Source organism: Nomascus leucogenys, chromosome X (assembly GCF_006542625.1).
Source record: "Nomascus leucogenys isolate Asia chromosome X, Asia_NLE_v1, whole genome shotgun sequence".
Classification (NCBI taxonomy): Eukaryota; Metazoa; Chordata; class Mammalia; order Primates; family Hylobatidae; genus Nomascus; species Nomascus leucogenys.
Genome location: NC_044406.1, coordinates 93,580,706 through 93,593,615, shown reverse-complemented (window position 1 = coordinate 93,593,615; position 12,910 = coordinate 93,580,706).

Genomic DNA, 12,910 nt, shown 5'->3' with positions numbered 1-12,910 from the left:
CAGCCCTTAATGTTGTAACGATTAAGAGCATGGGCTTTGGAAGCAGATGTACCTGGGTTCAAATGCCTTTTCTGCCGCATGCTGGCTCAATTCATAGGCCCACTCCCCTCAAGTGTCAAGGTCAGCCCTCTGCTCTTAACCCTTTCACTACAACCTCTGTAGTTTTTTTTGTTTGTTTGTTTTTTGAGACAGGGTCTCACTCTGTTGCCCAGAGTGGAGTGCAGTGGCGCAACACTGCAACCTCTGCCTCCCAGGCTCAAGCAATTCTCCTGCCTTAGCCTCCCGAGCAGCTGGAATTTTTTTTTCCCAGTTAATTTTTGTATTTTTACAAAATTTAATTTTTTCCCAATTAATTTTTCCCAGTTAATTTTTGTATTTTTAGTAGAGATGGGGTTTCATTATGTTGGCCAGGCTGGTCTTGAACTCCTGACTGTAGTTCTTTATTGTATCACACCTCTTCCCCACACAGCACATGCTCATTAAAATAGTCGCCTATTCTCCTTTACCTCAGCACGGAAAGCCCTCTGCCTACCCAGTGGGTGTTACAAACCCTCACCTATCACCCCCTCCTCAAAACTGTGCCTGTGTGACCCATCTAGTGGGTAGATACATTGTCTCCTTTCCTCCCCACTTCCCTTTTGCCAAATGGTGGCCAACCCCATCCCAAACAAGGTTGTTAGCAGACCTGAATCCACTGTTTTGGCCTATCAGGAATATGTGTTGGTTCCTGTGTTTTTGGTTTATCCCCTGGCTGGCAAGGCTCGTGACAACCTCTATGGAAACACAGAAACCCAGATACAGAAAGCCAACAAGGAATGAGTGCTCTGACAGCGGGTGCCACAGCACTTGCTACTGACGTTACACCCATCATCTTGTGTGGTACTTGTAATCGCAACAGTCCTAGAGATAGGTCTTATTATTATCCCCATTTATTAATGAGAAAACTAAGAGTTAGCTGGGTTTCTGTGTCTGGGTTTGTGTGCCTGCATGGAAGATGCTACAAGCCTTGTCAGCGGTGATTAAGTAAAAAATACAGGAACCAACACCAGGCCATGACAGGTAAAACAGTGAAGTCAGGTCACCAGTTTACAACAGGAGACTGGAGAAGAGAGGAGACGAACTGTCAGTCCACTAGAGAGCCATACAGGCATAGTGCGGGGCGGGGGACGGGGGGAGTAGGAGGTGGTGACACCCACAGGTGTGGGAGTGGGGCTTTCCCTGTCCAGAGAAGACTAGACAATAGGATACCTAGGAGGATAAGAGTTAGAACAGCTGATAATTCTGGAATTCTTGTTACGAACCTTATGTGGATTAACTCCTTTAATACAACAACTTTGAAGGATAGGTACAGTTGGGAAAACTGAGGCTTAGAGTGGTTTTTAAAACTTGCCCCAAATCACACAGTTGGTAAATTGTGGCACCTTCTATGGGTCAGGCTTTTTACATATTTTACCTCATTTAATCCTTATGGCAACCCTAAAACTCAAGCACTATTATTTTCCTTGTTTTATGTATGAGGAAACTGAGATTCAGAGCAGTTAAGGAATCTTAAGGTCGCGTAATTAATAAATGACCGACCCAAGATTTGAGAGATGACAGCAATTGCTCCAGGTTACATTCATGGTAAGTGGCAGAACCAGGGTTCAGGGCCGCTGATTCCAGAGCCCTATGCTTTCAGGAGGTGGAATCAACAGGGTTTGCTGAAGGATTAAATCTGTGGGAGGGCAAGGGAGAAAAGATTTAAGTTCTGGCTGCAGGGAAGTGAGTCAGAGGATATGAAGAACTCTGGGCCAGGGGCCAGGAAAAACTGAGGGACTCTGAAAGGTGTCACTGAGGGAGGAATGTTTGGGGACCTCCTGCCCTGCAGTGGCAGGCTCTCACAGCACCTTGGCTGTGGGCACAGGGCTACCAGAGGTGAGAGGGGAATGAGGGAATTCTGTTCCTGCCCCTCGGTGCTGTGCTGCCTCAGAGTGGAATGGGCCCTGGCTGGGCATGTCTCACTCTGGCTGAAAAGTGGGAGGAACTACCAATTGCTGAGCTCTCCTGTTCTATCCCAGGCACTGTGCTTGGCACCACACACACTTTATCCTGAACTGGGTGGTGGTGGTGGGGCATCCTAATGTTTACAGATAAGAAACTGGGACTCAGAGAAGTGAAGTGACCTGTTAGTAGCACAGGCAGTGAGTGGGAAGCTGGGGTAGAACAGGACAGTGCGACTACAGAATCCTGGCTCTTAACTACTAGGCTCCTCCTTCCCTCCTCCTTATTCCCCCAGAGAAGCCCTGAAAGTCCCTTAGGGCAGGCAGCTCACCCTGGCCTCCTGCAGCCTACGGGGAAAGAAGTGTGTAAACTGTCTCAAAAAGGCATTGCTATCCCCATCACTGGGGACACCTTGAGGCCTGGAACCAAATGTGAATTAAAAGAGGTTGAGGGTGAGACCAGGAACCAGCTGGAGTCAGGCTCTGGATTCTTCTAGAAGTCTTCCATCCAAGGGAGAGAACAGCGGCCTCCAAGTCCCTAGCGATTCAACTCGTGTTCACTAACAGCAAGACAGGCAGCCCCCTCTAGTGGCTGAGCTCTAAACCTACAGCACAAGGCCCAGGATGACGGGGCTTATCCATCCAGAGGATTCTATGGCCAGCACTGTTTTGTGCCTGGTGGTTATAGGGACAGACTCTGGACTTAAAACTAAACCTGGGTTCAAATACTGGCTCGACTCCTTGTTAGCTAAGTGACCATGAGAAAATGTCTCTAAGCCTTAGTTTCTTCATCTATAAAATAGGAATGATAATAGTACCATTTTAACAGGGTTAATGTAAGAATGAAATGAGACAGCATATGTAAGGGGCTGGCAGAGTACTTGGCACATTACAGATGTGATAGAGACATGCATATATATTTATATATACATGTACACACACTACTATATATAGTGCATAGGTGTATATATGAATGTATACCCATCTAATAATTGTTCTTTTTTGACACATGCTATCATAATAGTCGTCATCATTTTGACTTCCCTTGCCTTTCCCATCTGATATGGTTTGGCTGTGTCCCCGCCCCCAAATCTCAAGTTGAATTGTAGTTCCCATAATCCCCACATGTCAAGGGGAGGGACCTGGTGGGAGGTAACTGAATCATGGGGGCGGTTACCTCATGCTGCTGTTCTCCTGATAGTGAGTTCTCAGAAGAGCTAATGGTTTTATAAGGGGCTTTTCCCCAATTTGCTTGGCACTTCTCCTTGCTGCTGCCATGTGAACAAAGACGTGTTTGCTTCTCTTTCCATCATGATCCTAAGTTTCCTGAGGCCTCCCCATCCCTGGGGAACTGTGAGTCAATTAAACCTCTTTCCTATAAATTACCCAGTCTTGGGTATGTCTCTATTAGCAACATGAGAACAGACTAATACACTATCTAGCTCTACTAAGCCCCGGTGCCCCAAGTACTGTCAACACACTCCCCTGAAGTTTATGGGAAAGACATGGGCTAAGATACTTGCTTTTCTCCATGTACACTTTCAAGAATCTTGGACTGCACATCTTTGTCCTTCAATATTCTGGGTATGTTAATAAGCTTGCTTTACACAGGTGCTAGGCTCTTTCTGTGTTTCAAAGCAACTTTACCTCCGTGATCTCATTTGAATCTCTTAATACTCCCAGTACTTTCATTTTTTTTTCATTTTGTTTTAGATAAGGGGTCTCACTGTCATCCAGGCTGGAGAGTAGTGGCTCAATCATAGCTCACTGCAGCCTCAAACTCCTGGGCTCAAACAATACTTCCACCTCAGCCTCCTGAGTAACTAGGACTGCAGGCGTGTGCCATCACGCACTGCTTTTTTTTTTTTTTTTTTTTTTTTTAATAGAGACAGTGGTCTCATTTTGTTGTCTTGAACTCCTGGGCTCAAGCAATCCTTCTACTTCAGCCTTCCAAACTGGATTACAGGCATGAGCCACTGTACCTGGTAACATTTTTAAATGAGGATATTGAAGATGATGACAGGGGAAATGACTTGCTCAAGGTTGCATAGCAAGTCAGTGCAGGAGTCAGGACTAACCTCCAGAATCTCCATGTTGAGTCCAGTGCTTTCTACCAACCGTTGCAATCGTCCAGGGCCTTAAGCTCTGACTAAATATGAAGCACTTGTAATCCAGGACAGAGCTTACTTTTGAAGGCCACACCACTACACTTTGACACCAATTTCCTGCTTCTACTGAGGCCAAGGTTGTATCTCCAGGAAACTATCAAACTATGATTCTTCACCTAAAAGAAGTGGAGCCATGTTGCCAGGACTGGTGACCCAAGACAGCTACATCTCCAAAACATGCCAAGAATACAATTAAATGTTAGATGATGAGTTTGCAGAGAGGTGAACATTTACTTCTCAGCCAAGCTGCATGCACTTCTAAAGAATTAGCTGCTGTCCTGTACTCACAGCCAGCTTGACTTAGCCACTCTTTTTGTGTTGGACATAACTATCAGGGTCTCAGAAGGGCAGCCTTGTCCCTAGTCAGCACAAAGATTGGGAGGTGTTGATGCGTGTTATCAGCATGGGTCCTGATGGTAGCATCTGTTTGTAGGCACTGAGAGAAGCAGTACAATAATAACTCAAAGTTCTCAGTGTCATTTGATATGACTTTGGGGGCAGAGGATGCAGGCTTGACTGTCAGTAGGAGTGGCCGTGTTTTCTCATTCTAACACACTGGTCACAAAATGAGCACTGCTGAGATAACAAATCATAGAGCCTAAACACCCTCTCCCTAGCCCCCATGCGACACTGGCAAGCTTGGTTCTGCTCAGAGGGGAAGCTTGTTACTTCCTTCTGGAGTGTTGGATCTCTGGGTGGCACTGAATCTTTCTTTCTGCTATCACTTGTTTTTCACTTGCTCATCACCATGGCAACTCGAGAGCAGGAGCCAACATTGAAATCAATCTCTCCCCAATAGACATATGTGGAACAGCAAGTGTACTCCCTCTCTAATAATATTAGGGAAGCAAAACATTTTTAACCCTCTCTCCGTGCTTCAGCCTTGGTCCATGGTGAGAGAAAATACTTTCACCTGCAATTTCAGGCACCTTTGCTCTTCCTGCATGGGAGTTTCTAATCTCATTGGTCTGAGGCCAATCATTGGGCCACAGCTCACCAGTGACCCAGGTCATTACAGTGAAAAGAATCATACACATCTGTGACTAGATAGCCGGTTCCACTTGCTGCTGGATGATTAGGTCAGGCCAAATTTGTTCTGAAGACTTTAGCTTCTCAGATTCAGAATGAAGGGAGTAGCTTAAGCTGCACTTTCCAATCAATTTTTTTAAACCAAAGAACCCTGCAACAGACAGAGGAGAACAAGGTTACCAAGCCTATGCTGAATTCTCAGATCAAGCGTTTATTAATAAATACTTTGCTTACTATTCTACTATTGCTCCTTATGCATATAATTTTCTTGGTGGGAAGGGTTGAGGAGAAGGGTGAGATTCAGGAATTCAGGAATAAAAACTCCAACTTGAACCCACAACATCTAGGAAGGTTTGCCCAAAGTCAAAGTCTTGTCCCAGCCTATGTCTACACTGGGCAGAAAGGATGCACATGTTCAATTTCCTCACCTTCCACTGATTTCTGAGGATTTTGGGAGTACATCCAATTGAAAATCAAATTTTATATTGAGCTTTCAGTAGTATGTAACTCTTTCACAAATACCAAGAAGTGACCTGCCCATGTAATGAAATTGTTAGCCTGGGAGTAGGAGCTTTGCCTTGGACTAACAGTCAAATTTCCCCCTGCTCAAACACAACCATAGAAACTTGAGTACCAAAGCATTCTTGGAAAACTGTTGACAATTTCCACGTGTAAGAAAGCCCTGAAATAAAAAGCCATTCTTTGTAAACTTAGCAGATTTTTATGAATGGATATTTAATATCTTCTGAGATGGGGGCAGTGTGCTGGGAAGGAAAGGGCACCAAACATCAGGAGACTGACTCGGGTACTTGTTTAGTTCTGTCATTTATTACTTGTTCAGTCCTCTAATACGTTAGACAAGTGATTTAATTTTCTCATCTAAAATGGGGACAACCTTTAGCCTATCAACCTCGCAGGTTTTTGGGAATGAGGTTCCAGTATATAGTTATATGATTAAACCACTCAGACAACTGTAAAATGGTATATAAAGTTGTATTTTAATAAGCACTGTGAAAAGAACTTCAGGATAATAGTCTGCCTTTCAAAATGCAGACACAAGCCCTATAAATTTCTGGGAGAAACCCTTGGCGATCTTGCATAAGTCATTCATGTAAATTGCTAGAGAAGCTAAACCTCATGGCTTCACTTAAAAAGGTAGTAGAAATAGTTTTTGTCTGCCCACCTTTCCTGGATACCCCATTTCCTAATCAACTTGGAGAAGTTTTCCAAGAGGCCCTGTATGTGAAACTGTAAATGTGGGAGCAGTAACTTTGCCTGAATTACTGGGAGTGGTGACATCTGGTGGTTGCCATTGGCAATAGCTTACAAAATCTGAAGTTCACATCATTTCTCCGAAGCTAGGCTGCTTGTGCATTTGAGTAACATGAACGTGTTATTTCATTCTTTTTTTTTTCTTTTTTTGAGACAGTCTCACTCTGTCTCCCAGGCTGGAGTGCAGTGGCGTGATCTCGACTCACTGCAACCTCCATCTCAAGGGGGCAAGCAATTCTTATGTCTTATGTAACTCCAGAAAATCTCCAGGTGAGTGCCACCATGCCCAGCTAATTTTTGTATTTTTAGTAGAGACGGGGTTTCATGTTGGCCAGGCTGGTCTTGAACTCCTGACCTCAAGTCATCTGCCTGCCTCGGCCTCCCAAAGCGCTGGGATTACAGGCGTGAGCCACGGCACCCGGCTACATATTATTTCACTCTGAAGGCACTCAGCATGTTAGGAAAATGGACTTTTTTTTTTTTCTACAAACAACTTTAAGGATTCATACTATTTAAACTCCAAAAAGGTAGAGGGAAATTTTCAGTTTTTTTTTCTCTAAAATAGTGGAAAAACTTACAAATAATCCATAAGAGAATAATTCCAGGCACAAGAACACCACCAAAAATGGTAGGCAAAATTCCAACTGACCAAAATGTTTGCTGAAACATAAAAAGTAAAATGAAGATAGAGTCATGGGAATACAAATAAAATTATCAAAGGTAGGAGAGTTTCTTTTTAAGAAAAGGAAGGGTGAAGATACTAGTTTTTATGTAAATATTATACACTTTTTGTGGACTCTTCCCCTATTAGATATATAGAAAACCATACATAGGCTCATGAGGAGTTAGTAGAAATGAAAATTTTGCTCTTCCTATCTGAATAGAAGGTAAGAATCATAAATGTAGATGTTTGCAATGCTTCCTTATATCTATTTTTATGAGTCCAATAAAATTGCATGCAGCTGGAGACTCCACAACTTTAACCAAATAAAAGGCAGTAGGATTAGACTGGGCATGGTGGCTCATGCCTGTAATCCCAACACTTTGGGAGGCCACGGATCACTTGAGGTCAGGAGTTCAAGACCAGCCTGGCCAACATAGCAAAACCCCCTCTCTACTAAAAATACAAAAATTAGCAGGGCATGGTGGCAGGAGCCTGTAATCCCAGCTACTTGGGAGGCTGAGGCAGGAAAATGGCTTGAACCCAGAAGGCGGAGGTTGCAGTGAGCCAAGATCACATCACTGCACTCCAGCCTGGGCAACAGAGTGAGATCCCATCTCAGAAGGGGGTAAAAATGACAGTAGGATTAAAAAGAAAGAAATAGGCAAGGGATTGAATAATGAACCCTCTTTAAAATATTTAGTATCCAGAAGCGCACATCTGTGGTTGTGCTAGGCTGATGACATTAGATGTGATTTTACTTTATTTCCTCTTTTTTTCCAAATGTTCCTTAAAGGGCTTTCATTGTTTTTAGACTTTTAAGTTAAGGGTTAAGACAGTTGGAGGAAAAAAAGAAGACATATTAACTTCAAAAGTGCAACAATAAAACTGACAGCTAAGAGAATCAATAAAAGCCAAAGACAATAGAATGAGCTCATCAAAGTGCTGGAAAATTAAAAAAAATTAAAAGCAAAAAAGTAATCTAGAACTTGATATCAAGTAAAAATATCTTTGTAAAATTAAGGTGAATATCCTCACACACATATGCAAAATTGATTTTTATCAAAGACCTAAAAGCAACCATTTCAAAAAATGGTGCTGGAACAATTGGACAGGCAGAGGCAAAAATAAAAAATGAACCTTGATCTAAACCTCACATCTTATACAAAAATTAACTCAAAATGGATTATAAACAAATGTAAAATGTGAAATTATGAAACTTTTAGAGAAAGCTATAACAGAAAATCTGTGGTATCTACAACTAGGCAAAGATTTCTAGACTTGATACCAATATCATGATACTACATAAGAAAAATTGATAAATTAGACCTCATTAAAATTAAAAACCTGTGCTCTGTGAAATGTCCTGTGAATTAGACAGAAAGACAAGCTAGAGACTAGGAGAAAATATTTGCAAACCATATAACTGACAAAGGACTCACATCTAGAATAGAAAACAACTTTTAAAACTCAACAATAAAGAACCCAAACAATTCAATTAGAAAATTGGCCAAAGACATGAACAAATATTTTTCCAGAGAGGATATATCCATAGTGAATAAGCATGTGAAAAGATGTTCAACATCATTAGCTGTATTCATTTGCTAGGGCTGCCATAACAAAATACCACAGACTGTGTGGCTTAAACAGCAGAAATTAATTTGCTTACAGTTCTGGAGACTAGAAGTCCAAGATCAAGGTGTCAGTAGTGTTGGTTTCATTGTGAGCCCTCTCTTGTAGATGGCTTGTAGATGGCCATTCTTGCTGCCTTTTCTTATGATTGTCTTTCTGTACAAACGTGCCCCTGGTATATCCATCTCTTCTTATAAGGACACCACTTATATTGGATTAACGCCCTAATCTAATGGTCTCATTTTAACTTAATAACAATTTTAAAGGCCCTATCTCAAATATGGTCACATTCTGAGTTACTGGGGGTTGGGACTTCAACATATAAATTTGGAGGGGACACAATTCATCCAATAATATGTAATAAGAACATAAAAAGATGCTCACATTGGGGAAATACAAATTAAAACTGCAATGAGATACCACTAGATACCTACTAGGATAGTTACATAAAAAGACAGACAATAACAAGTGTTGGCAAGGATGTGGAGAAAATGGAAACCTCATACACTGCTGGTGGGAATGTAAAATGGTTCATTCACTTTGGAAAACAATTTGGCAGGTCTTTAAAATGTTAGACATAGAGTTACCATATGACGCAGCAATCTCACTCCTAGGTATATATCCAAGAGAAATTAAATCATGTCCACACAAAAACATTTCATGAATGTTCACAGCAGCATTATTGATAATAGCAAAAAGGTGAAAAACAATCCAAATGTTCATCAATTGTTGAATGAATATATAGATCACAATATACACATACAATGGAAAACAACTCAGCAACGAAAATAACTAACTGCTGATACTTGGCTACAACATGAATAGCCTCAAAAACATTATACTTAAACGTGGCCACATGCAAAGACCAAATGTTTTACGATTCCATTTATATTCACTGTACAGAAAAAGCAAATTACAAAAGGTAGACAGTAGATTAGTGGTTACCTGGGCCAGGAATGGGAATGAGGATTGGGAGCTCTCTTTGGAGTGATGGAAATGTTCTAAATTTGGATTTTGGTGATGGTTGTAAAACTGTAAATTTACTTAAAGGTCATTGAATTTTACATTTAAAAGTGGGTGGGTTTGCATTGGGACCAGTGGCTAACATCTGTAATCTCAGCACTTTGGGATCTGACACAGGAGGAGCATATGAGTTCAGGAGTTTGAGACCAGCCAGGGCAACAGAACAAGACCCCATCTCCACAAAAGATTTAAAAATTAGCTGGGCATGGTGGCATGCACCCAGAGTCCCAGCTACTTGGGAGGCTGAGGCAGGAGGGTTGCTTAAGCCTAGGAGTTCAAGGCTGAAGTAAGCCATGAACATGCCACTGAACTCCAGCCTGGGTGAGAGAGTGAGACACTGTTTCAAAAATAAAAAACAAACAAACAAAAAACAAAAACAAAAAAGGACGAATTTTGTGGTACATAAATTGTATCTCAAAAAAGCTATTTTTACAAGTATATGAACAATAAAAATAACATCTTATAAAATACAACAATGCTACATACTGTATGACTCCATTTATATGAAAGTACAGAAAAGCCAAAACTACAGTGATAGGAAGCAGTTCAATGTTGCCAAGGGCGAGCAGTGGAAGGAGGAGGTTGCCTCAAAGGAGCCCGAGGGAACTTTTTAAACTGATGGAAATGTTCTATATCTTGATTGGAGTGGTGGTTGTATGAGTGTATATTTTTTTCCAAACTCCTCAAACTGTTTAAAATTGGTAAAATTTCATTATCTATGCATTATCTCTCAATAAAATTGATTTAAGTATTTTTAATCAGTGAAAGATTTTAACAGACTTCACAAAAGATGATAAAAGAAACGTCCATAAGTACATTAAGTGACATTGGACTTCATTAGCCACCAGTGAAATGCAAATTAACACTACAATATGAAATACTCTACATACCCTCTAGAACGGCCAAAATTTAAAAAGACAAACTTTTTAAAATGCCAAGTGCTGGTGAGAATGTGGAACAGCTGGAGCTCACATATACCGCTGGTAGGAATGCAAAATGGTACATTAATCTGAAAAACAGTTTGGACGTTCCCTAGGAAGTTAAAAAATATGTTCCATCATTTTCATTCCTGCATATTTACCCTACAGAAATGAAAATATGTTTATACAAAGACTTGTAAGAAACTGTTCCTAACAACATTATTCATAATTGCCCAAAACTGGGTACAACCCAAATGACAATCAAAGGGTGAATGGATATACAAATTGTGGTATATTGATACTAATGGAACACTAAAAGGAATAAACTTCTGATATGGGCATGGATGATTCTCACAAACATTATGCCAGAAATGGCAGGCAGAAAAACTTAGTGTATGACTCAGTTTTTATAAAACTCTAGAAAAGATAAATCTATAATGACAGAAAGCAGATGAGAGGTTACCTGGAACCTCATGAGGGTAGGGGAGGTTGACCTGGTTGGGGAACAAGGGAACTTTCAGGGTGATGGAAATATTCTATATCTTGATTGCAATGTGGTTGGTTACACGGGTGTGTACATTTTGTAAAAATCATACATTATACATTTTGTCAAAATGTTTACTTTAAATGAGTGCCTTAACTCTGTGTAAATTATACTTCAGTAAAGTTTGCTTTAAAAAATAATTAGGAAAATACAAATTAAAACTGCAATGAGATACTATTTTACACCCACCAGACTGGCTAAGATGAAAAAAGATAGACAATACCAAGTGTTGGTGAGGATATACAGATATCAGAACTCTTACTTATGACTGATTGGAGTACTAATTGGCACAGCCACTTGGAACATTATTTAGAAGCATCTATCAAAGCTGAACATATACATACTCTATTGATGTAGCAATTTCACTTCCAGATATTTATATACCCAAAAGAAATGCATAAATATGGGCATCAAAAGACAAATATAAGAATGTTTACAGCCACATTATTTTTATATCCCCAAACTGGAAACAGTCCAAATTTCCATTAACAGTAGAATGGATTTTAAAAACCATAATATAGCCATACAATGAATTATCACACACAATAAAAGGGAATGAACTGCTGATATGTCACATAAATGAATTACAAAAACATAATGTTGAGTGAAAGAAGCCAACTAAAAAAATGCATGTTGTATCATAGCCATAAGATTCAATTTATATAGTTTTTCATGTTATTTTTAATGAACACATAATTGTACATATTTATGGAATACAGTGTGATATTTTGATACATGTATACAATGTGTAATGATTAAATCAAGGTATTAATGTATTCTTCACTTCAAACATTTATTTTTTCTCATGTGCTGAGAACATTAAAAATTCTCTCTTCTAGTTATTTGAAAATATACAATAAATTATTAAATATAGTCAGTCTACGGTGATATAGAACACTAGAACTTATTCTCCATCTAGCTATAATTTCAATATCTGTTATTATCCTCCCCTCCCCCTACACTTTCCAGCCTCTAGAAACCACTATTTCTGTCTCAACATTTTTAGCTTCTACATGAGTGAGAATATACAATATTTCACTTTTTGTGCCTGGCTTATTTCACTTAACATAATATGCTTTAGGCTCATCCATGTTGCCACAAATGACAGGATTTCATTCTTTTTATGCTGAATAGTGTTCCACTGGGTATATGTACCACATTTTCTGTATCCGTTTGTCTGTTGATGGACACTTAGGTAGATTCCACATCTTCACTATTGTGAATAGTACTGAAATAAACATGGTAGTGCAGGTATCTCTTGGACATACTGATTTCCTTTCCTTTGAATATATACTCAGTAGTGGTATTGCTGGATCATATGGTTTTCTATTTTTAGTTTTTTTTTTTTTTGAGGAATGTAAATACTGATTTCCATGTTGGCTAATTTGTTAATTTACATTCCCACCAACAGTATATGAGTTCCCTTTTTGGCCAGGCACGGTGGCTGATACCTGTAATCCCAGCACTTTGGGAGGCTGAGGCGAGCTTACTGCTTGAGTCCAGGAGTTTAAGATCAGCCTGGGCAACATGGCGAAACCCCATCTCTACTAAAAATACAAAACTAGCTGGGCGTGGTGGCGTGCACCTATAGCCCCAGCTATTTGGGAGGCTGAGGCGAGCTGATCGCTTGAGTCCAGGAGTTTAAGATCAGCCTGGGCAACATGGCGAAACCCCGTCTCTAC